The sequence below is a fragment of the Rhinoraja longicauda genome, chromosome 36, assembly GCF_053455715.1.
Source record: "Rhinoraja longicauda isolate Sanriku21f chromosome 36, sRhiLon1.1, whole genome shotgun sequence".
NCBI lineage: Eukaryota > Metazoa > Chordata > Chondrichthyes > Rajiformes > Arhynchobatidae > Rhinoraja > Rhinoraja longicauda.
Window position 1 is genome coordinate 14,261 of NC_135988.1, and position 26,259 is coordinate 40,519.

Below are 26,259 nucleotides of genomic sequence, written 5' to 3' on the forward strand. Positions count from 1 at the left end.
TACATATATGTACAGGGGCATATCGACCCATGCATTGTATACTTGTTTTTATATTCATGCATTTTAAATATGTATGCAATGTTCTATACTTTGGCAATATAATGATGTACCTTATCATGCCAATAAAGTAAATTAAATTGAAAATTGAAATTGAGTGTACAGTGGAAATAGGTACCGCAGTATACCAAAATGTCAGAGGATCAGACAATTTAGAGATAAGTGCAGTAAATACCACCATACCAGGTGTTTCCTGACAGCTCAACAGGCAAGCATGTTTTGCAGAGACTTGCTGTGCCTCTGCAGAATGTGGTCGGTTCATTTTACCGACAGGGTTTAAAGTATGAAGGGCAATGTTCAGCATTACCATCTCATCAGACCATTTCTAATTGTGTGTAGGGTACACCAGTTATTGCTTATTGATGCAGAAAATCATCATTTATGCAAGAGGATGTTATTAGAATACATAACTTAAAATCTGCTGCAAACACCCAGCAAACCGCCACAAATACTCACAAAAGGCAATTTGTGAAGACATTTGGACCCCATATCTGAGGAAGGACGGGCTGGCTCTGGAGAGGGTCCAGAGGAGATTTACAAGAATGATTCCAGGAATGAGTGGGTTAGCATATGATGAGCGTTTGACAGCACTGGGCCTGCACTCGCTGGCGTTTAGAAGGTTGGGGGCGGGGTGGGTGTGGACCTCATTGAAACTTACAGAATAATGAAAGGCATAGATAGAGTGGATGTTTCCACTGGTGGGAGAGTCTAGGACCAGAGGGCATAGCCTCAGAATTAAAAGGCGCTGTTTTAAAAAGAAGGTGAGGAGGAAGTTTAGTCAGAGGGTAGTTAATCTGTGGAACTCATTGCCACAGACGGCTGTGGAGGCCGAGTCCGTGGATATTTTCAAGGCAGAGCTAGACAAATTCTTGATTAGAATGGGTGTCATGGGTTATGGGGAGAAGGCAGGAAAATGGGATTAGGAGGCAGAGATCAGCCATGATGAATGGCGGAGTGGACTTGATGGGTCGAATGGCCTAATTTTACTTCTATAACTTGTGAACTTGTGAAGTTCAAAGTGCCAACGTTCAGATAAAATCCATTCCAGTGATAAATGCAGTACCATTGCCCAAGAATACAACCGGGTTCTTCCAAATGGGCAAACACAGAATCCATGTCATCACCAATCATAGTCAGATCCATGGAACCTTCAACATCGAATGGAAAGAACAAAATGTTATTAAATAATCGAAACATCTGCAAAAAATTACAATGATAAAAAATACAGTAAACAACAGCAACTTCATCCCTGAGTCAGGACCCAACCTGAACAGAGGCACATAGGGCAATACTTTCAACAAATGTATCATCATTAATATATATTTTAGCACCAGGCATGACACCTGATCAACAATTAACGCACTGGCGCATGCACACAGCAAGGTGAACTTTCCTTTTCTTTCAAAAATCAGACAAGACAATTCAGAATTATCCCAGCATGTTGCTCTCCCTCCACCATCCCTCCCCCACCCCCACCCCACCCAGACTAAGTTTGTTGACGGCACCAAAATTGGAGGAGTTGCAGTCAATGAAGAATGCTGTCAGAAGATAGAGCAGGATATAATATAAGGGGAGAGTATACAGTCAATGGGAAGACCCTTAATAGCATTGATGTGCAGAGGAATCTTCGAGTCCATGTTCATAGCTTACAGAAGTGGCCGCACAAGTACATTAGGTGGTAATGGAGGTAAATGGTATACTGGCCTGCACTACTAAGGGCATTGAATATAAGAGTCAGTAAGTCATGATGCAGCTCCATAGGACTTTGGTTACGCCACTCTTGGAGTGACGTGTGCAGTATTGGTCGCCCCATTCACGGAAAGATGTGGAGGGTTTGGAGAGGGTGCAGAGAAGGTTTACCAGATTTAGTGCCAGGACGTCTAAACCACTGGGTGGCGCCAGCAATGGCTGCCTCGCCAACTGTCTGTCTGTCCCTTCCTTCTTTGTGTGCTGCTGTACGTGTTAAATGTATGTTGTTTAGTGTTCTTTAGCTTGTTTTAGATAGAGGTGGGGGAGGGGGGAGTTGGGGTAAACTTTTTTAAATCTCTTACCTCAACGGAGATGTGATTTTTTTCCGTACCTTATCTCCTTCCGCACTGCGGCCTAACATCGAGGAGTTGGTGGCCTTTGTTGGAGATCGACTTCGAGAACTCCACCGCGGGAGCCTGCAAACTTACTATCGCGGAGTTGGCGATCCCTGTGGGGGTTCGACTTTGCGGCTCCAACCGCGGGGGCCTGCAGACTTTAACATCGCGGTCTCTGGTTAGAGACCAACTGCGGGAACTCCAAGCCATAGGAGTTTCAAGCGCCCCGACACGGGAGCTTCGATCGCCCCGACTGCGGATGGTTCGACAGCCCCGACTGCGGGAGAATAAAAGGGGAAGCAGATTGGACTTTATTGCCTTCCATCACAGTGAGGAATGTGGGGAATCTGCTGTGGTGGATGTTTATGTTTATTTTTATGTAGTTGTGTGTCTTGTTGCTTTGTTTTGAGTATGGCTGTATGGTAATGCGCATTTCACTGAACCTAAATGAGTACATGTGACAATAAACTGACCTTGACACCTTGAGATCTTGAAACCTTGATTAGTTTAGTTTATTATTGTCACGTGAGCTGATGTACAGTTAAAAGCTTTTTGTTGCATGCTATCCAGTCATTGAAAAGGCTACACATGAATACAATCACACAGTTCCACAGTGTACAGATACAAGATAAAGGGTTTAACATTTGGTGCAAGATCAAGTCTGATGAAGTCCATCAAAGATAGCTCAAAGGTCTCCAATGAGGTCGATGGGAGGTCAGGCCTGCGCTTGTTGTGGTTCCCTGATCCTCGAAATTAAGACAGGCGACACGGAGAATTCTTCGAGAAGTTAAAAGCCTTTATTTTCAAACAACGGCTGGAACAATCAGGAAGCTAACCACCTGACTGCCCACTTAGTACATCGGGCGGTCTATGTTTATAGGATTATTCCAAACCTTATCTTCTTTACATTACTTCATACCCACACTCCTTTCTTCAGTCATTCATTTCTTTGCAGTCACCCGTCTGTCCCACCACCATTAAATCCCATTTAGTAATATATCCTTGTCTCAATGCTCACATCCCTTCATACTTTCCCATCCTTATTTCCCTGCTAGTCCATCCCTCACATGCTTCCATCACCCCAAGGCCTATGTCTTTCCTTATCTCGCCACCATTATCTTTCATCCAAATATAACAAGGTTACAGACAGTTGCAATGTACTAAAGTATAAAGAATGCCCTTGCTGTTAAATTTAAATGGCTAATAATGATTACAGCAGTTACAATGTAACAAACTAATATACAAAATACAACAGTTCCCCCCTTTGAGACCTACGTGGTCTCACAGAAAAAGAAAACTAAAAGCTGCACATGTGGTGAACTTAAATCATCAATCCAATCACAATCATTAGCCCCCAACTCAGGGTATTTAGATATATATAGTGTGCAGCTTGTCAGTGTTGTCTTTCTAACATGCTGACATCCTGGGTTACTAGGCCAAAAACCCACCCCCATTTGCCTGGGGTAGGAAAAAAGACCCAGCTACCCTTACAAACTACATCCTTAATAATCCTCCAAAGCAATTTGCTTGTCATTATAGTATTCTATCGGCGTGATCTGCTTCTCTTGGAGGTTAGACTCGCTCTTGCCCTGGAGCAACGGAAACTGCTTCGCAGTGGCTTTTATGAGGAGAGATTTGATGCATGGAAAAACACAACATAGTACAATAGTAATTACAAATAGGGCGATTCCAATAGTTATTCCCTATTCTTAAAGTCCCTTCGATTCCGCACCTGCTCCCCTGACCCTAGCAGGGCAACGTTAGGACCAGTCTGCTTCCGCCAAGTCCAAATCTATAAAGTCGAGGACTTCCAGGTTTGAGTTGGAAGAAGCAATAATGGCCTCCCCCATGTCGCCTCCACCCATATTGTCATGAGGATGACATGCGCCCACGACCTCATCTTCCACAACCTCAGAATCAATATTGTCTCCCAAGATCTCCTTTATGATCTGGTCAATGCTTGGTCCTTCCCCTGCGCTTTCGTTCTCACGTTCGCTTACCTCGAGGTTATTCACAGGTTGTGCCTGTGAGACAGTCCTTGTACAATGATTGAGATTGTACCATGTACAGCAGTCAGTGAGGCTTTAGTTACCATGAATGGGCCTTCCCTTCTTGGCTCATTCCACCTTCGTCGAAAGGCTCGCACATAGACCTGATCTCCGGGTTTAATAAGTCCTTCTTCCTGGTCTGCCTCTGGTTCTTTTTGCTTTTCCTGTGTATAAATAGACTTGTGTATCGTAGTTAACTGTTGCATGTACTGTTTAAGTTCCACCTCTAATTGTTCCAAGCTTGGTCCCTTGTAAGGACCTCTCCATTTGGGCATTGGCATGGGTTTGCTAGTGAGCATCTCATGTGGTGTTAAATGAGTTGTTCGATTAGTTTGCATGCGACAGCTCATTAATGCTAGTGGCAGGGCATCGATCCAATTTAACTTTGTGGTTGCACAAATCTTATTCAACTTAGCTTTCAACGTTCCATTAACTCTTTCTACCATGCCCTGAGATTGAGGGTTGTATACACACCCAAATCTTTGTTTCACTCTTAGGGCTTGTAACACCAACTTAACAGCTTTTTAGATAAAAGCCGCTCCATTGTCGGAGCTGATTTCGGTTGGTATGCCGAATTGTGGGATGACCTCATTTGTCAGAAACTTGACTACAGTTCCCGCACCCAAGTCTTTAGATGGTACCGCCTCCACCCATCTGCTAAATCTATCAATTATTACCAGCATGTATCTTTTCCCTCTTACCGTTTTCAGCATGTCCACATAGTTGATCACCAAGTGTCTAAATGGTCCTTTGGGCATAGGTATATGATCTATAGGTGTTATTATTCCCTTTCTAACATTGTTTTGAGCACATATCTCACACTGTGACAGAATGTGATCTACTGCAGCCTGCAGATAGGGTGCCAAAACCCATCCTTCTTTATTTTCCTTATCACCTCCCCCTTGCACAATGGTTTAACCCATGCGCTTCTGAGATGAGAATGGTCAGCAGAGGTGTAGGTGCTACCAGCAAACCTTCTTCAGTAGTCCACAGGCCCTCTGCATTCTGCTTGGCTCCCCTCTGTCTCCACATTGTTTGTTCAGCTAGAGTAGCCCTACCTTGAATTTCGACTATATCCTCCTGTGTGGGTTCCAGGTCTAAATTTACCCGAGGGGCGATAATGGCTGATTGGCATCCAGACGCTTTTCTGGCTGCTTCATCTGCGGCATTATTGCCCTTCGTTATCATGTTGTTTCCCTTCTTGTGTGCCTGGCATTTAACAACAGCTAGTGCCCTAGGTTTAGTCAGTGCCTGTATTAGGTCTGAAATTTGCTGAAAATGCTGTATAGGGTCCCCATTGCTTTCCTTGAAGCCTCGCTGCTTCCATACTGACCCAAACAGATGACAGACCCCATGTGCATATGCTGAATCTGTGTAAATGTCAACTTTCGTACCTTCCATCATTTCACATGCTGCTGTTAGAGCCTTAATCTCTGCCAACTGGGCTGAACAAGGTTGTGGGCAAGCTTCCAATTTGATTGTTTGGAAACCTGATTGGTCCTGCTGTACCACTGCAAATCCTACATGATTGCCCTCATGATCCCTATAACATGAACCATCTACAAACAAAACTTTCTTGTCCTCATCATTCAGTGGTTCTGATTGTAAGTCCGCCCTCAACTTAGAAAAGACCATCGTTTTGTCTATGCAATCGTGGGGTTCTCCCTCGTGATCAAGTGGAACATAATCAGCTATGTTACTTGTGGTGCATCTCTGTATAGTAATGTCTGGAAATGTCAACAGTATTTGAAACGCTACTATTCTAGCTGGTGTCAACACAAACTTTCCTTTTTCCAACAGTTCCACTACCTTGTGGTGCGTATATATAATCACAGGATAGCCCATGGTTACAGACGAGGCTTTATTATATGCGTAGTGCAACGCAGCCAGTCCCTGGTAGCAGGGTGGGTAACCCTGCACCACCTCATCCAATCTTGTACTGAAGTAAGCTACAATACAATACAATACAATACAATATATCTTTATTGTCATTGTACCCAGGGGTACAACGAGATTGGGAATGCGCCTCCCATACGATGCAATAATTTAGGTAATTTAGACAGCAGCAACCCAACGAAACGAAACAGTTGTAACAGTTTTGGACAGGGTAAAGTGCAAGTTGATCTATGCGTTGTGGCCATCCGGCTCAGCAGGACCGGTTCATAGCAGCTATGGCCCTGGGGATGAAGCTGTTCCTGAGTCTGGAGGTGCGGGCATAGAAGACCTTGTATCGTCTGCCCGATGGAAGAAGTTCGAACAGACTGTTGCAGGGGTGTGAAGAGTCTTTGTGGATGCTGGTGGCTTTTCTGAGGCATCGTGTGTTGTAGATGCCCTCCAAGTCTGGTAGCTGTGTTCCGATGGCCCTCTGAGCTCTATGGACTACCCGCTGTAGAGCTTTCCTTTCTGCCTCCGTGCAGCTGAGGTACCACACAGGGATGCCATGCGTTAGGATGCTCTCTATGGTGCAGCGGTAGAAGGTCGTCAGCAGCTGTTGGGGTAGACCAGACTTTGTCAGTGTTCTTAAGTAGAACAGTCTTTGTTGTGCCTTCTTGACCAGCGCAGCAGTGTTATTGGACCACGTTAGGTCCTCCGAAATGTGAGTGCCCAGAAACTTGAAGCTGGACACTCTCTCCACACTGACCCCGTTGATAGAGATCGTGGCATATTCCCCGTTATGTGACCTACGGAAGTTGATGATCAACTCCTTGGTCTTGGTGGTATTTAGGGACAGGTTGTTATCCGAGCACCAGTCCGCCAGGTTCTGCACCTCCGCTCTATAGTTTGTTTCATCCCCGTTGGTGATCAGCCCGATCACCGTTGTGTCATCTGCAAACTTGACAATGGTGTTGGTGTCGAATGCAGGAACACAGTCGTGTGTGAAGAGGGAGTAGAGCATGTGGCTCAGAACACAGCCCTGTGGTGTGCCGGTACTCAGGGTGATAGTGGAGGACAGGTGCGGGCCCATTCTCACTGCCTGCGGTCGTTCCAGCAGGAAGTCCAGGATCCAGTCACATAATGACGAGCTAAGGCCTAGCTGGTGGAGTTTGGTGATGAGCTTGGTGGGGATGACCGTGTTGAAGGCGGAGCTATAGTCTATGAATAGCATCCTCACGTACGTGCCCTGTCTCTCTAGGTGAGTCAGGACAGTGTGAAGAGCCAGAGAGATGGCGTCCTCTGTGGATCTATTTGCCCTGTATGCAAATTGATGTGGGTCCAGTGAGTCAAGGATGCTGGATTTGATGTGTGAGAGGACCAGCCTCTCAAAGCACTTCATGACTATCGGCATTAGGGCAACCGGGCGGTAGTCGTTCAGGTTGGAGATCTTTGCTTTTTTCGGCACCGGAACTATGATAGCCGGCTTCAGGCACTTGGGGACCCTAGCCAGAGATAATGACAGGTTAAAGATCCTGGTGAATACCTCAGCCAGCTGTTCAGCACAGTCCTTCAGTACCCTTCCTTGAACTCCATCCGGTCCTGCAGCCTTGCGTGGCTTGACCCTTTGCAGAGCGCGTTGTACCTCCTGTGTGCTCAGTTGCAAGACCTGTCCCAACGCCTCGGCTGGGGTTCTTTCACTCAAGGTGGTTTTTCCAGTTTCAAAGCGGACAAAGAAGGTGTTAAGCTCGTTGTTCAGTGCCATATCGCTGTGGGGGCAGGCAGGGCTGCTCTTGTAGCCAGTGATGTCCCTGACACCCTGCCACATGCTTCTGGTGTCCGTGGTGTTGAAGTGGTCTTCCACCCGTTGCCTATGGGTGTCTTTGGCCCTTTTAATACCTTTGCTTAGGTGTGATCTGGCAACACTGTATGCTGCAGTGTCACCAGATTTAAAGGCATTGTTGCGTGCCCTCAGCAGGTTCTGTACCTCCTTGTTCATCCAGGGTTTCCGGTTTGGGAACATCTTTATCACCTTGTCCTCCGTGACATTCTCCACACAGCAGTTGATGTAGGAGAGCACAGTGGATGCGTATTCCTCCAAGTCTACCTCTGAACCGTAGGTGCTGCATAGCTTTACCAATGCCTGTTTCCTGCATCAGTACTGCTGCAGCGTAGCCCTCCTGTCTGTTGGAAACATAGAGATGAAAGAATCTCTCATAATTTGGCAGGGCAAGTGCTGGGGCTGACTGTAGCTCCTGCTTAATGGTGTTAAAAGCTGTCTCTGCCTCATCATTCCATTGTAAGACATTTTTCAAACTTGCATGTCCTGCTTCCTTCAGTATTTTTCATAATGGGATCACAATTTCAGCATATTCTCCAATCCAACCTAAGCTGTATCCCACCATTCCCCAAAATGTCATCATCTGCTTTACTGTCCGAGGCTTGGGAGTTTTAATTATTGCTTCAATTTGATCTGGTGCTATAGCCTTTACTCCTTTGGAGATCAACCGTCCTAAATATTCCACCTGTTGCTTACAAAACGGCAACTTCTTCCTGGACACGTTATGGGCTCCGTACGCCAGCCTTTCCAAAAGAGTCAGGGTGTCTTGCTCGCATCGGTCCTCACTTTCGGAGCAGACCAACAAATCATCCACATACTTTATTAAAGTACTGTCTAAGGATATACCTACCAAATCTGCCTTCAGTACCTGATTGAAAACATGAGGTGAGTGTTTAAAACCCTGCGGCATCCTAGTATAGGTATATTGAATGCCCCTATAAGTAAACGCAAACAAATACCGACATCTTTCCGCTAACGGCACACTAAAGATTGCTGAACAAAGATCAATCACTGAAAAGCATGTTGCCTCCTGTGGAATGTTAGTCAGCAATGTGTGTGGGTTTGGAACCACCGCTGGCCAATCTCTCATTACCTTATTGACTGCTCGTAGATCATGTACTAATCTCCACCTTGACTTGTCTGCTTTTAAAACTGGTAATAGCGGGGTGTTACAGGGACTCTTTGTTTTGACGAGTACTCCCGCCTCCAACAGGCCCTGTATAGTTAGTGCTATGTCTTCCTCTGCTTCTGGCTTCAAGGGGTATTGCGGTCTCCTTGGCTGAATTGCCCCCTGCATTAGTTCTATTTCTACCGGGTTTGCGGATTTCACTTTTACGACATCTGTATCATGTTGTGACCATAAGCCAGGCGACAGTCTGTTCAACTTGTCCTCCTTCGTCTGACTTTCTCCCTTCTTTAATAAAAGGAGATGTTGCTGGGGACTAACTTCAACCTCTTTTGTTGTTCCCACCATATCTATGCTCACCACTATCTTGATATAATTATCGTCCTCGGATTTCCATACCTTCGGTGTAATCTTTTCCCAGTTAACAATAGTGTCCACTTGTTTCATCAGGGGCCCCAAGTCCCTGGACTGATGTCCCTTATTTACTAATAATGTCACATGGGGTGCAGCTCCTGGCACCCTATACCATTTTTCAAAAAAGGTGTTCCATTTAATTTGCAAGGCTGCCCCTTGTTTTCCAACTATTATGGCTTCTGCCCTTCGGTGATGCTGGCCGCATGTTCCCAGGCACCACAACCTTTCCTGCTCTATGTCCTGGGTCTTGTCAATACGTACCGTACAATGTAGCTCAGTTTTGGGCGGGGTTGGTTCAGGTAATATGGTCATCACCCCCTCTTTCCACCTGTTCCACGTTTTCCAAATTTGATCTTCTATATCTCCTATCCAAAATACATGAGCTTTTCTAGCTTCCCGCATGAACAACTGGGCATTCCATCTTCCCACGCTCAGACCATCTTTGGTACATTCCAACTTTAATAATGCATTTTATTTATATAGCGCTTTTCATATACTCAAAGACGCTTTACATAGATTTAGAGAACATAGGGAAATGAATAAATAGATCAATAAGTAAATAACTAAACGAACAGAGAAAGGAGACAGAAGGTGAGGTGACCTTCAGTGGTTGAAGGCAGTACTGAACAGGTGAGACTTCAGCGATGTTTTGAATGTGGTGAGTGTGGAGGAGTCTCTAACGGTTTGGGGTAGTGAGTTCCATAGGGTGGGAGCAGCGATGGAGAAAGCCCTGTCCCCCCAGGATCTGAGTTTGGTCCGGATGTGGGGGGATAGGAGTTGGGCAGCAGCAGAGCGGAGGGTTCAGGTGGGAGTGTGCCTGTGGAGGAGGTCGGTCAGGTAGGATGGGGCCAGGTTATGGAGGGCTTTGTAGGTTATGAGGAGGAATTTGTACTGGATTCTCTGAGGGATGGGGAGCCAGTGGAGTTTGTAAAGGACGGGGGTGATATGGTCACGGATCGGGGTGTGGGTGAGTAGACGGGCAGCGGAGTTTTGAATGTATTGAAGTTTACTGATGATTTTTGAGGGTGCGCCATAGAGGAGGCTGTTGCAGTAGTCCAGACGGGAGGTGATGAAGGCGTGGATGAGGGTTTCTGCAGCTGTGGAGGAGAGGGATGGACGGAGACGGGCAATGTTTTTGAGGTGGAAGAAGGCTGTCTTTGTGATGTGTTTGATGTGTTTGTCGAAGGAGAGGGTTTGATCAAAGATGATTCCAAGATTCCGGATGTGAGGGGAGGTGGATACTGGGAGACCATCAATGCTGAGGATGAAGTTTTGGGTGGATTTGGTGAGCGTTTTTGGACCAATGATGATGATTTCAGATTTGTTGCAATTGAGTTTGAGGAAATTTGATTGAAGCCAAGATTTTATTTCAGTGATGCAGTTTGTCAGTGTAGAGTGTGTGGTGGGGGAGATTGACTTGGTGGAGATGAGGAGCTGGATATCATCGGCGAAGCAGTGGAAGTTGAGACCATGACGGCGGATTAATTGACCAAGGGGGAACAGGTAGAGGATGAAGAGGAGGAGGCCAAGGACTGAGCCTTGGGGGACACCTTGGGGGAGGGGAGCAGTGGGGGATTTACAGTTGTTAATGGAGATGAACTGGTGTCTGTCAGAGAGGTAAGATTTGAAACAGGATAGGGCTGTGCCGGTGATGTTAAGGGAGGTTTCAAGTCGGGTGAGTAGAATTAAGTGATTTATGGTGTCAAAGGCGGCGCTGAGGTCAAGTAGGATGAGGATGTTGAGGTTGCCAGCGTCGCAGGAGAGGAGAATGTCGTTTGTGATTTTGAGGAGCGCAGTTTCAGTACAGTGGTTTGAGCGGAATCCGGATTGGAAAGTTTCATACAGGTTATTGGTAGAGAGGTGGTATTTGAGTTGGGAAGCTACAGCAAGTTCCAAAACTTTGGACAGAAAGGGTAGGTTGGAGATTGTTTGGGGTGTCAGGGTTTAGACCAAGTTAGACCAGGTTTTTTCAGAATGGGGGTGACAGCAGCGATTTTGAGGGATGGCGGGACGATGCCAGTGGACAGGGAGGAGTTTATTGTTGCAGTGATAAGTGGAGAGAGAGCAGGAAGGCAGGCCTTGACAAAGCTGGAGGGGATGGGGTCCAGAGAGCAGGTGGCAGTTTTTATTCCTGTGAAGAGGTCAGAGAGGTCGGTGGTGGAGATTGGGGAGAACTGAGGCAGGGGCTGACAGGATAAGGGGGGGGCAGGTGCGTTGGTGGTTAAGGTGCTGTAGATGTTGTCTATTTTGCTTTGGAAGAATGAAAGGAAAGTGGTGCATTTGTCAACTGTGAATGATTGGGAGATGGTGTCCAGGGGGCTGAGGAGTTTGTTTATTGTAGAGAAGAGTGTTTTTGGATTTCCGGAGCCAGAGTGAATTATTTGAGAGTAGTAGGTGGAGTGGGCGCGGGAGAGGGCATCTTTGTAGTGCTGCAGGTGGTCTTTGTAGGTTTGGGAGTGAATTGTGAGACCTGTTTTGTTGCGGAGTCTTTCAAGTTGGCGGGCATGAGTTTTCATCACGTGGAGTTCAGGGGTAAACCAGGGAGCAGAGTGGGTGAAGGAAACTGTTTTGGTTTTTATAGGTGCAAGCTGGTCGAGGCAGGAGGAGAGAGTGCGGTTGTAGTAGTCAGTGAGGTCAGAGGGGCTGTGGAGGTCAACGAAGGGAGAGGCGGACATTATTTCAGAGAGGGAGGATGAGAGCGAGGTAGGTGAAACAGAGTTCAGCTTACGGAAGTTGATTTTGCATTTTTGCTTTGGAGCTGGGGTGGGAATATTGACAGACATGGTGATGGCTAAGTGATCAGAGAGGGTGGGGTCGGAGCCAGAGAGGTGATGTCGATTTAGTCCAGTGGAGCAGACAAGGTCCAGAATGTGCCCACGGTTATGGGTGGGAAAATTGACGTGTTGAGTGAGGTTGAAGCAGTTGAGTATTTCAGTGAAGTCAGCGGTTATTGTGGAGTCAGTGGAGTCCATATGGGTGTTGAAATCACCGAGGAGGATTGAGGGGGAGAGAGAACAGAACTGGGTCAGAAAGTCAGAGAAGTCAGAAAGGAATGATGGGTGTGGTTTGGGAGGGCGGTAGACAACTGCCATGACTAATTGTGTGTGGCCAGAGAGTTTGAAAGCCAGGTGTTCAAATGAAGGAGCAGATGAGATGGAGATGAGATTGATCTTGAAGTCCTGTCGGTGAATTACGGCAATCTTTAATTCTAGTTTCAACAAGGCATCCCTGCCTAGCAGATTAATGGGGGTTCCTTCAGACACCAATATCGGTAAAACTATTTCTCTATTGCTCATTTTCAAACTTACATCTTATGGGGTTGTGCATCGTGTTAACTGTGTTTTTCCCGAGAACCGTACAGTTTTAACAAATTTTCCTGACTTGGGAAGGTGGGAGGCATACTGCGGTAGCACACAAGTATATGTAGCTCCAGTATCTATCATCATAGGTGTTAACATATAAGATAATTAGGGGATTGGACACATTAGAGGCAGGAAACATGTTCCCAATGTTGGGGGAGTCCAGAACAAGGGGCCACAGTTTAAGAATAAGGGGTAGGCCATTTAGAACGGAGATGAGGAAGAACTTTTTCAGTCAGAGAGTGGTGAAGGTGTGGAATTCTCTGCCTCAAAAGGCAGTGGAGGCCAGTTCGTTGGATGCTTTCAAAAGAGAGCTGGCTAGAGCTCTTAAGGATAGCGGAGTGAGGGGGTATGGGGTGAGGGCAGGAACGGGGTACTGATTGAGAGTGATCAGCCATGATCGCATTGAATGGCGGTGCTGGCTCGAAGGGCTGAATGGCCTACTCCTGCACCTATTGTCTATTGTCTATTGTCTAACTGCCCACCCAAAATTACCTGAACCATGGATTCTTCTTCTGCCTCTCGCGTTATCATTGGGTAAAGTCCCTTCCCATCCGGGTTCTCTGGGCACCCCTAATATCTAGCACAGGGGTTCACGAGTCCAGTTGGGCCTCCTGTCGGGCCCGTTGGGGCCGACCCTGGGTTAAAACACTGCTCACCCCCTGTGGGTTCCTGTTTGTATGGACCGGGCCATGGACGGTGTGGGCAGTCCCTCGTCAGGTGCCCTACCTGCTTACACCCCCAACATGTTTTATCAACTATCCGTTTACTTACTGGCCTTCCTCGTCCCCTTCCTTGTGTCGCCCCTTGGAGGCCCCAGTCGTGTCGGGGCTGATTTCCTGATTTATTTTGTCCCTGATAGAGCATTTGAGGAAACGTTCCCCCAAAGACATTTATTATTGGCATGGGATTCTCCGGCCCCCGTCTGGCTCTGTCATAGGACCCACTATGCATCAGTGCATTGTTCATTTCTGCAGTTTCAGCCGGGTCTGTTGTTACTGCCAGCATTTTCTTTCCCTTTTTACGTTCTTTCTTTTTCAGTTCTTCTATTTGCATTTGCATCAATTTTCTCTGCACCTCTTCTTGCTGGTCCACCAGTCTTTGTCTATCTTTACGATATTTGTCGACTGCATGAACCAGGTGGTCCCTGAACTGGGAGTGGGGCATGGTTGTCAATCCCACCACTTCCTCCAGTCTGGACTTAACCTGAGGGGGCATGGCATCCATCACAGCGGTCCAAAACAAAGTGGTCAGTAACTCACTACCGTCTATTTGTTGTTCGGTTTCAAGTCTCCACTTTTTCAGTTGATCCTCCAGATAAGCTGTTGGGTTCTCCGTGTCCCCCAGCGGGTCTCCCCTCAATGTCTTTGGGTCCACCTTGAGCGGGTAACAGTCTCTGAGGGCCTGCCATACCCTCCGTCTGACGATGTTAAATGGCTGGCCATCAATCATCAGGTCATTTGCGTTTTTTACCCCTGCCATTACAAATAGTTCTGCTAGTTTCATGGTTCCTATCACTTTCACCAGTCGTGCATTCAAATCTCCCATAGCCAATAACTGTCCTGTAGTTTCCTCCTCAAAGGCTCTTATCCATTTTCCTGCCCCGTCATATATGTTGGGCAAGGCATTTTTCAGCCCTTCTAGATCTCGGGTCGCCCAAGGAATATACTGGGTTTGTCCTGCCTTTTTCAAAAGTAACGGCATCATTCCATCCCTCAGCTCCTGTCTCCCGCTTGCCACCCCCTGTTGTGGTTCTACCTGTATGCTTTCCCACCTCATTCCTTCCTGGGCGTACACCTGGCTTTCATTTCTTTCTCGCTCAACAGTTTTTTCCAACTCCCTTATCTCTATCTCTAAGAGCTTCATGGATGCCTCTATTTCCCTTCTCCGCGCCCTTGTTCTTTCTCCATCACTTTCTAATTCTGCTTCATTCTCACATCTTTGCCCTCTCTCTGATGCCTGCTGATTACTCGCCTGTGATTGTGCGTTGCTCTTTCCCTCATACTCCTCATTTGCTGCCTGACGGGTCTCATAAATCTTTCTGTCCCTGAGGTCCCTGAGGTCCTGAAGCCTTCCGATGTCTGCTTCTAGTTCCCGTGCTTCTTGCTTCATCCTTTCCTTCCCTCACTGCCCCCTTCTCTGTCTATATTCCTTTATGTCTTGCTCATCATTCCAATTTGTGACTTCTCCCTCTATCTCCACTATTCCCTTCAGCAAAGGACACGGCTTTATTCCATCCTGGCCGGAATAGGGAGGGGGATACCCAGGATCCCTTAGGCTGGGGTACAGAGTTGATTTTTTCTCCTGATGCTCCTGACATTCATGCTGTTTTTTGGGTTTTTCACCCTTGTTTGGGGTGGTGTTCCTTTCCTGGTATGCTTTCCTCAGCCTTTCTCCTTCTATTCTAAACAATTTAAGCACGTCTAGTTCTTTTTCCTTTTTCGTACTTACTAGTTCAACTGCAGTTATCTTATTCATTGTACTCATCTTATTTTATTGCACTTGGTCAGTCAGTTTAAATGCAGTCCTTGTTCTCACCCCGTTCCGTCTCTATGGTCACTATACTACCTATTACGCTATTTCTATCTTCTACAGTTCTACTATATTCCTTTAATATTTTGCATTTAAAAAAAAATGTTATCCAATTATTCCAATTCTTATTCTGCCCGTACAGACCCCTACTCACTTAGGGCGGTATCCACAGATCATCTGATCCTGCCCGTACATACCCCTAGCTAACCAGAATGGTATCCACAGGATGTCTTATCTTACCCATGCAGATCCCTAGTTAACTAGAGCGGTATCCACAGGACATCTTATCCTGCCTGTACAGACCCCTAGCCAACCAGAGTGGTATCCACAGGACATCTTAACTTGCCCATGCAGATCCCTAGTTGACTAGAGCGGTATCCACAGGACGCATCGTCTATTCAGTCCCCTATCCTCTTAGGGCGGTATCCACAAGGTCTTATTCACATCACACACAAAATCTTACTCAACTATTATCCACTTACCCCATTGCGCAGCCTTCTCGAGCAATCCTCCGGGTCTCCTTTTTAGAATAATTTCACGATAAGTTCTGTTGGATTGGAGAGGTCTTTGGACCGCCTGGGTGCTTCTGTGTCACCAGAGGTCCTCCATTTTCAACAGGCTGTTAGTCCAAATAAAGTGGAAAACCGGCTACCTTTTTTGCGGGTGGCCACCCTTTACCTATTGAACCGGGGAGCCTCTGGAGGTCTTGGAAACGCCTTTAGCTTCTTGTCCGTTCTTGAACGGCCTCTTTCCGATCCTGCTCGCAGCGCCAATTTTGTTGTGGTTCCCTGATCCTCGAAATTAAGACAGGCGACACAGAGAATTCTTCGAGAAGTTAAAAGCCTTTATTTACAAACAACGGCTGGAAAATGTGGGAAGCCAACCACCTGACTGCCCACTTAGTACATCGGGCAGTCTATGTTTATAGGATTATTCCAAACCTTATCTTCTTTACATTACCTCATACCCACACTCCTTTCTTCAGTCATTCATTTCTTTGCAGTCACCCGTCTGTCCCACCACCATTAAATACCATTCAGTAATATATCCTTATCTCAATGCTCACATCCCTTCATACTTCACCACCCTTATTTCCCTGCTAGTCCATCCCTCACATCCATCCATCACCTCAAGGCCTATGTCTTTCCTTATCTCGCCACCATTATCTTTCATCCAAATGTAACAAGGTTACAGACAGTTGCAATGTACTAAAGTATAAAGAATGCCTACGCTGTTAAATTTAAATGGCTAATAATGATTACAGCAGTTACAATGTAATAAATTAATATACAAAATACAACACGCTCCAGCTGGTAAGCGGACTATTTGGTTGATAGTTGTCAGTGTTTCAGCGACACGATAGACTTGGATTTGCTTCTCCGAACCAGCAAAGGTTGAGGGGAGAATTGATAGAAGCATATAAAATTATGAGTGGCATGGATAGGGTAGATAGTCACAATCATTCATCAAAGCATCGCTACAAAATGGGCGGCATGGTGGCGCAGCGGTAGAGTTGTTGTCTTACAGCGCTTGTAGCACCAGAGACCCGGGTTCAATCCCGACTACAGGTGCTGTCTGCACGGAGTTTGTACATTCTACCTGTGACCGTGTGGGTTTCCTCCTAGATCATTGGTTTCCTCCCACATTCCAAAGATATACAGGTATGTAGGTAAATTTGATTGTTAAACGTCTAAATTGTCCCGAGTATGTGTAGGATAGTGTTAATGTGCAGCGATCGCTGGTCGGAAACAGTGGGCCGAAGGGCCTGTTTTCGTGCTGTATCTCTAAACTAAACTAAAGTTCGGGTGTCTCATGTTGTTTCAGAGTCACACAACATGGAAGCAGGCCCGGCGGCCCAGCTTGCCCGTCCCAAACAAGGTGCAGCTGGGCAGGCAGCGCCTCTGGAGAGAAGGAATGGCTGACGGTTCACATCCCCTTTTTCAGTCTGAAGAAGTGTCTCGACCCAAAACGTCCCCCATTCCTTCTCTCCAGTGATGATGCTGCCCCGTTTAGCTTTGTGTGATATTTGGAAGTGGCTTCTGAGAGTAGGTGCGGGCTGGGGGCTCTGAGTTGTTTGCAATGAGCTTAAGTACCTGGTGGTGGAACAAAGGCAATGAAAAGAACAGCCAGATGGTCAGTGTAGAAAGGAACTGCAGAAGCTGGTTTAAATTGAAGATAGACACAAAATGCTGGAGTAACTCGGCGGGACAGGCAGCATCTCTGGATAGAAGGAATAGGTGATGTTTCGGGTCGAGACCCTTCTTCAGATTGAGTCAGGGGAGAGGGAGATACAGAGATAAGCAAATCTAAGCTGTGAAAATGAGACAAAGGGGAAGTGGATCAAAGAAAATGTAGAATAGATCATTGTTAGCAAGGAGAAGGCGTCAACAAAGCAAACAGAGATAACATGTAAAGGAGGAGAGGCAGACTGGTTAGGTAACTTTGAAGGGGGATATGGAGAGAGAGGGAAAGCAAGGGTTACTTGAAGTTAGAGAAGTCAATATTCATACCACTGGGGTGTAAGCTGCCCTAGCGAAATATGAGGTGTTATTCCTCCATTTTGCGCTGGGCCTCACATTGACAATCGTGGAGGCCCAGGACAGAAAGGTCAGTGTGGGAATGGGAGGGGGGTTAAAGTGTTCAGCAACTGGGAGATCTGATAGGTTTAGAAGGACTGAGCGGAGTTGTTCAGCGAAAAGATCGCAGAGCCTGCGCTTGGTCTCGCCGATATACAGGTGTCCACACCTAGAACAGCGCATGCAGTAGATGCGGTTGAAGGAGGTACAAGTGTACCTCGACCTCACCTGAAAAGAGTTGGAGTCCTTGGACGGAGTCGAGGGGGGGGGGGGGTATAGGGACAGGTGTTGCATCTCCTACGGTTGCAGGGGAAAGTACCTGGGGAGGGTGAGATTTGGGTGGGAAGCGATGAGGGGGTGGAAGGTAAAGACTTGGGGGAACTCTGATCCTGTTGTGACCAGGGGGAGGAGGAGCGAGCGGAGATGTGGGGGTGCTGTGGAGACGTGTGAAGGTCTCATCTATGATGGGGGAGGGGAACCCACGTTCCCTAAAGAATGAGATGTACCGGCTATGGTATATCTGAGATGTACCGGCTATAAGGCATCTTATGAGGCGAAGAGGCACAAGTCTGAACGGCATCGGCTAGGTGACTCAGTTAGAGTCTCATGTGGAGCCTCCCGTCTTTGCTCCAACCCCACTCCTCCCCTCTCACCTTGCTTCACACCCCCTCCCCCATTTGCCCACGTTTGTCCTAAATCCTACTAAACATTTCCTCTCCATATATGTGTCCAAGTGTCCAAGATGCTCATCTGGACCCTCTCGAGTGCTCGCACATCCCTCCTCAGATATGGGCACCAAAACCGCTCACAAATACTCAAAATGTGGTCAGTTTTCTCGGAGAGAAGGCGGCAGAAAGAAGATGGACCCGATAAATCCATTGGGTTCTGAAATGGAGGGTTCTTTCTCATTGGTGCGATCGAGCAGACGAGTCCACGCCTTACTTCAGTCAAACCCTGTCGCTTGTTTGGAGACAAACATCGGATGCAGTGAAAAACATTTATCGAAGCATTAACACCCAGATACGTTGGTGTGTCCGAAGGTTCTGGAGAGACCTGTCTGTGTCCTAGTGTGTGTCCTGCTAAAGTTATGAAGCTGTCGCTGTAATTGTCCGCCGGGAAAATGCTGTGGCTCTTCTTGACTGTGTTGGTATCGCATATTTGGAACTGTGAGTTCATTGGGTTTATTGAAAGTTTCCGGTTATCATTTGATGTGCTATTTATTCTTCTTCTCCCGTAAGTTTATAGCTATATGAACGTTGTGGTAATGGCGTGTGGATAGTAGGAAATATTTAACTATAAATGGAGACACAAGGGACTGCGAATGCTGATTTACCACAAAAAAAAGACTCAGTGCTGGAGTAACTCAGCGGGACTGGCAGCATCTCTGGTGAACATGGTTAGGTGGCGTTTCGAGTGTCCAACCTTCCCCAAACTGATGCTGCCTGACCCGCTGAGTTTAGTTTTTTTAACAGTTTAGTGGAAGAGCGCAGAAACTGGCCATTCGGGCCGGCGAGTCCACGCCGACCAGCGATCACCACCCCACATACACCCGGAATAATTCACAATTTTATACCAAGCCAATGAACCTACAAACCTGCACGTCTTTGGAGTGTTGGAGGAAACCTAAGATCTTGGAAAAACCCACGCAGGTCACGGGGAGAACGTACAAACTCCGTACAGACAGCGTCCGGAGTTAGGATCGAACCCCGCGGTGGAAGGCAGCAACTCGACCGCTGTGCCGCCCCAGTTACTCCAGCACTTTGAGTCCTTATCTCTAAATGTTGTAATAAAATATTGATCTGCAAAACGGATGAAAAATGTCTTCCACGTGTGAAATGTCCACCTGCCCACATCAGGGCTTTTTGAGTGTTTTTGTAATGAGAACAACTAGGGCTGAATGACTGAGAAAGTAAGCTAATTAAATTCAAAATTATAAAGGTAGAAATGGAATCTTGAAGGGTGCCGGGGCAGTCCATTCGTTGGGATAATTTTGCCAAGATTAACACATATAACTTCCCATTTAGATTTTTTGTCGAATAGAGTTAAACGTGAAATTGCGTGCACTGGACAATCCTTCAGTCACATACCAGCCCAGATAAATCGCGGGTCATGTGTGCTGCCATTCTCAAGACATTATGAATCTGAATTTATCGGAGGTGGAGGGCGGTCACTGTTGGAACAGAGCACATCGGAGTCCGGAGAGTATAATCTCTGTGAGGGTGAACAGCACCCGAAGCTGCAGCTGTTGCTGACTGAAGCCGCGCACAAACTCCTGCCGCTGATACTGATCAGTTGCAGCTTTTTATACACATCATGTCAGACAGTGAACCGAGCAAATTCATCAAATGGATCATTTTGTTGGAAAAGCTTTATACATTTTACAGCCTTAAAAAAACATCCTGATGTCGAATCAGCACTGCCAACGTTTAACATTCATTTTGTCATTAATCTTAAACACTCACATTCAGTTTAGTTTAGAAATGCGGCGCGGAAACAGGGCGCTCGGCCCACCGAGTCGACACCGACCAGCGATCCCCGTACACACACGCTATCCTACACACACACACTAGGGACAATTTACAATTACAGGGACAATTTACATTTATTTCAAGCCAAATAGTCAGGATTGAACCCGGGTCCCTGGCGCTGTAAGGCAGCAACTCTACCACTGTGCCACCGTGCCGCCCTTCGATGGCTATTGACAGTGACATTTACACGCAGTGATGGCGTTTAATTTGTTGCTGTTGATCTTTAAATGTGTGACATTATACATCAAATTGAGTTTCCAGTTGGGCCGTAGAGGTGTCCGGCGATAAGCTGCAATACATTTTTCTCTGGGGATTTTTGCGTATTAATTTCCGTTTTTGTGGAGAATCGCAGTGAGAGAGATGTTCCATTTGTGTTTAAATTTCTTTTCACTTGCTCAATTCAGATAAAGGTTCAGTGCAGATTTTCGTGACAAGTTACGGCTTGATGCTTTCCAGGATTCATTATTTATGTTTTCACGAATACTGTTTGGGCCCTCGTTTAGCCACTAGTGCAGTCGGAACAGTTAATGTTTTGGGATAATTTTGCTAAGATTAGCGTATTTCACCTCCCATTTAGATATTTGTCAGAGTTAAACGTGAAATTGTATCCACTCAACACAGCAGTTTTCGTCAGACACAGACCAGCCCAACTCTGGGGGCCAGTACACTTCCATTCTAAAGAGATTATTAATCATAGTTGATCACAGATAGCATGCATACTCTCTTGGAAAAGAGCACAACGGTGTCGGGAGTGTCTAAACTCCGTGACGGTGAATAGCATTGGACCGGCAGCTGTTGTGACTGAACCGACGCACAAATTCCTGCCGCTGGATCAGATGCAGCTTAGATTTAATTTAGTTTAGACACAAAATGTTGGAGTCACTCTGCGGGTCAGGAAGCATCTCTGGAGAAAAGGAATAGGTGACGTTTTGTGTCGGAACACTTCGTCAGACTTATTTATTTTAGTTTATACAATTTCGTTTAGTTTTGTTTGGAGACACAGTGTGGAAACAGCCCCTTCAGTCCACCGAGTCCACAACGACCATTGAACACCCGTCCATTAGTTCTATGGCCTGCACACCAGGTGCAATTTACAGAAGCCAGTTAACTTACAAACCTGCAAGTGTTTGGAATATAGACGGAAACCGGAGCACCCGTAGAAAATCCATGCGGTCACAGGAAGAACATGCAAATTTCACACAGACAGCGCCCGGATTCAGGATTGAACCCGGGGACTTGGCGCTGTGAGACAGCAGCTGTGAAATGTAGTGAAATGAGCACATTTGTAAAATGTAGTTAGTATCGTGTTGTTGGAAAGGCTTTATGAATTTTACATCATTAAGATTCATCCTGATATGGAATGAATACTGTTGAATTTCCATGGATATTGACACTGACATTTTCACACGGCGGTTGTGCTTAATCTGCTGTCAGTGATATTGAAATGTGTGACATTATATGTCAAGGTGAAGTTTTCAGTTTGGCCCGACGTGTGACCGGTGATAAGCAGCAACACGTTTTTTCTCGGGGCATTTTTGCGCATTCCATTCCAGTTTATGTGGAGCATCGCAGTTGGTGAGATGTTGCGATTTTCTTTAAATATTTTCACTGGCTGAATTCGGTTTAAACGCTCAGTGCAGACCTTCGTATCAAGTTACGGCTTGGTGTTTTATCCCCTGCATCGCCCTCGTGCTAAATGCTAAATGATATAGGACATGTAAACAGAACCTTCGGCGGGGCAGCAGCTTCTGAGGAATGAAGACAAAGAATCCACTTTGGACACCGTGGACCGGTGGACAGAATTTGTGGAAAGAAAAGCAGAGAACAAATCACACCTGTTTTTCTTTCCACGGATGCCGACTCCTCTGTGGAGTGCTTCAAACATTTACCTCTTTTTTTGGAATATTTCTCTCATTTACTGCTTTAATAACACATTCAGGAATATCTTCAGCTGTTGTTCCACCTCATTAACTGCTACCCGGTGCCCTTTTCAGTCGCTCGTATAGTTTCGCAATGTTCACTGCTGTGGCCTGCATTTTTTTGATAAACTTCATTAAAAGCAAACGCGCATTGCCTGAAAGGGAATGCATGACAATTTCTTCCCTTCGAAATCGATTGGCCGAGATTCAACGTTTTCTGCAGAATATTCAGAAGAGTTTAATTAAATGCCAATACATTCTTCCGCATGTCCCCACTTGCTCCATCTCCTGCCTTTTCAATTGATGGCTAACGTCAGGTTGACTCGATTAGATTGTACTTATAGAGGTCGGTCAGAAATGTTGTTTTGCTATCAGGGAAATCGGACTCAAATGTGCAAAGTGTTTGCCGAAAGAAATAGGACACTTAAAATTCTGGCTTGATTTAAACATATGATAATAGTTATGTACATCTGAAAACCAAATCAAGAAAAAAATAATTTCTGAATCATCGGCAGAAATTGGGTGCTGGCTAAATCAAACAAACTTTTATTCTGTAATTTATTTTACATTAATTTATCATCACGTGAATTGACCATTGTTGGAGCCGGTGTAATTTACACAATACATCTGCCATGATCCCCCATTACACTATTAGTCTTACTTATAACTATTATTTATTATCTTATTACTCTTATTATTTGTATTTTCCTACCTTTTCTCCTTGTTCTGTATTTTTTATGCTCTGTGTAAAGCACTTTGAATTGCCATTGCAATTGCTATGGAATGTGCTATATAAATAAACTTGCCTTGCCTTAAGCACATTCACGTTCAGTACGGGGAAATAGAGTTATAGAGGCATTGTGACAAACAATACTGAGAGAGCCCTTTCTGCCCCCCGAGTCTAAGGCGAGCGGCAAACACCCAATTGCATAATTAGTCCCATTTTAATTTCCCTCCATTCTCATCAATTCCCCGAAGATATTTTCACTCACGCACACGAGAGAAACTTTAGCGTTGGCAATGAACACTTGATTTTGGAATGTAGGGCGAATCTCGGACGCTCGGAGGGGGCTACGCAGTCCCAATGAAATCTTGCAAAATCGATACTGACACCACGCGTGTTGGCATTGAACTCTATCTGTGATGCAGCGGGCAATGGCTCTGCTGGTTGAAAGAAGCACGCTGTCAGTGTCCTCTATTCAATTATATTACAGTGGCACACACCCAGTTTCAGAGAGCTCGGTTCAATCCTACATCCCGATGATGTCTGCGTTAAATCTACATGTCCTCCCTATGGTTGCGCGGTATCCCGGATGCTCCGGTTTCCTCGCGCATCCCAATGGTTTCTTGCTAGGTAGTTTAATTGACTACGATAAATTATTCTTTAATGGAATGGTCCAAACGGTTCAAAGAAGAGTTGGTGGGCATGTGAGAGAAATATTTCGTGACTGGGTGAAAGGAAATATGGAGAGGATACATGAAACGTTGCTGTTTGAGGCTCGGTATGGAGACGATGGGCCGAATGGCCCTCTTTATGTCCCTGGAAGTTAAGAATGGGAGCTTTGCTTTTACACTTGGCAGCTTGTAGACCTAAATAGTAGTATGCTTGCAGATCTAACGGAGAGAATATCAGGTAGATGGCTGTATGAGCAAGAAACAACGACTAGCAGTACGTAGGGAGTTGAGTTGAATTAGTCTGACACACGAAGGTATCACAAAATGCTGGAGTAACTCGGCGGGTCAGGCAGCATCTCTGGAGAGAAGGAATGGGTAACGTTTCGGGTCGAGACCCTTCTGCAGACTGAATTCCTGCACCATTTTGTGATACCTTCGATTTGTCCCAGGATCTGCAGTTGTTTTCCTACTCGTCTGACACACGGATCAGTTCTCTCTGTATCGCCCGTGGAAATTAAAATTGAAATCAGAATCTTAACTAGCGATAGCACGAACGCGACAAACAGAAGCGTTCAGAAGTCAGAAGTCAAGAGTGTTTGATTATCATGTGTACCAAAAACGGAACATTGTCATGTTTTACTTGTAGGGGAACAAAGTGGGGCTGGAGGGGGAGGGGGGAGGGGGAGGGGGAGGGGGGGGGGGGGGGGGTCGGGTCGTTCACTATTAATCGCAGAATGCTCCTTCCCGTCAGAATTAATAGTTAGACTGGCATTGTAAAGTTATCATCATATCATATCATATCATATATATACAGCCGGAAACGGGCCTTTTCGGCCCTCCAAGTCCGTGCCGCCCAGTGATCCCCGTACATTAACACTATCCTACACCCACTAGGGACAATTTTTACATTTACCCAGCCAATTAACCTACATACCTGTACGTCTTTGGAGTGTGGGAGGAAACCGAAGATCTCGGAGAAAACCCACGCAGGTCACGGGGAGAACGTACAAACTCCTTACAGTGCAGCACCCGTAGTCAGGATCGAACCTGAGTCTCCGGCGCTGCATTCGCTGTAAAGCAGCAACTCTACCGCTGCGCTACGTAAAATGGGCAGTGAAGTTGCCCGAACTAGATCGGTCACAATGGGCGATAGGGCGGTCACCGTGGGCCAAGAGACCTGCATCGTCCCCGCTTCCCAAACCCATCACTCCACCCGTCACACAGGCTGCCAAATCTAATTCTTTACTTCTCATTCCAGGCCGCCTTGTGGATTGTCAGGCTGACCCTACAGGTAATTCCGCTTAATTTTCACTGGTTTAAGCGTGAGATTGATTGTCGCGGAAGATTTTTATTTCACCTCTGCGGCGATAGGCGGACTGATGATCAGTAAGGTTCTTGGAACACGCATTGTGGGAAATCGACCCTGCTGACATTGTTCCTCTTTCCAAGCGTGTTCCCACTTCTCATCCCACGTTTGAGCGCTGGGGACCCAGTCCAGATGCCGCTACCGTTCTGGTCCAATTCCAGGAATACCTGCACATCTCCCACCACTGTTGGCTTCCACTGCCCGTCACATGAGCTTTGAGTACAGCGTGGCACTGACCCGAGCAGCTCATCAGCCGCTCCCCCGAGAATCGCAACGGGCCTGTAGTTGACCTTGGAGACACAAGGAACTGCAGGTGGTTCTTGGTCCTGCAAAATATTCCAAATGGAATTTAAACTGGAGGTGGGTGATGGTTTACAAAACCAATACACAGTACTGGAGTATTTCGGTGGAACAGGCAACATCCCAGGAGAACATGGAGAGGTGTCCGCTGATTAACTCTAGCACGTTGTGTCCTCGCTGCCTGACCCGCCGAGTGACTCCAGCACTTTGTATCCGTAACTTCACGAATATTGTTTGAGCCCTCGCTTAACCACCAGTGCAGTCGAAGCAGTTCATGTGTTTGGATGATTTTGCTGAGATCGGCATATTTCACCTCCCATTTAGATATTTGTCAAGAGTTAAACGTGAAATTGCATCCACTCAACACAGTAGTTTTCGTCAGACACAGACCAGCCCAACTCTGGGGGTCCCGTGTACTTCCATTCTAAAGAGATTATCATTATTAATGATAGTTTATCAGAGACAGAATGCATTCTCTGATGGAAACGAGCACAAGGCTGTCCGGAGTGTCTAAGGCGCTGCCTTCTACCCGGGAAGGCCTGGGTGACCCCGGTTCTCCGGACGTTTACCAACCTACTGGCAATTTTTTTCACACTGTGACAGTTCATTCAGAGTCTGCCAAAGCCGGGTGCTCCCGTTGGTCATTCTCTGGGACATGTGGAGTTTGAATGGCTGGAGCTAGGGGGGCGCGGTGCGCGGAGCGCAGAGTGACCCGCGGCTCAAAGCGGCACTAACGTTGGTTCTTAACTGTTCTGATGTTTGTTTTCAGAAAGCGTGAGGTTGAGGCTGGTGAACGGGAACAGTCCCTGCGCCGGGAGAGTGGAGGTTCACTACAAGGGGATC

At 46.4% G+C, this 26,259-nt stretch overlaps 1 long non-coding RNA gene across 1 annotated transcript; it reads left to right on the forward strand.

Annotated features, from left to right (window-relative positions):
- Positions 1 to 2,350: 2,350 nt before the first annotated feature.
- Positions 2,351 to 26,255, forward strand: LOC144610331 (uncharacterized). The gene is made up of 3 exons (XR_013549406.1): positions 2,351 to 2,470; positions 25,009 to 25,041; positions 26,186 to 26,255. It is a non-coding gene; the product is annotated as an uncharacterized LOC144610331 (long non-coding RNA).
- The last annotated feature ends 4 nt before the right edge of the window (positions 26,256 to 26,259 follow it).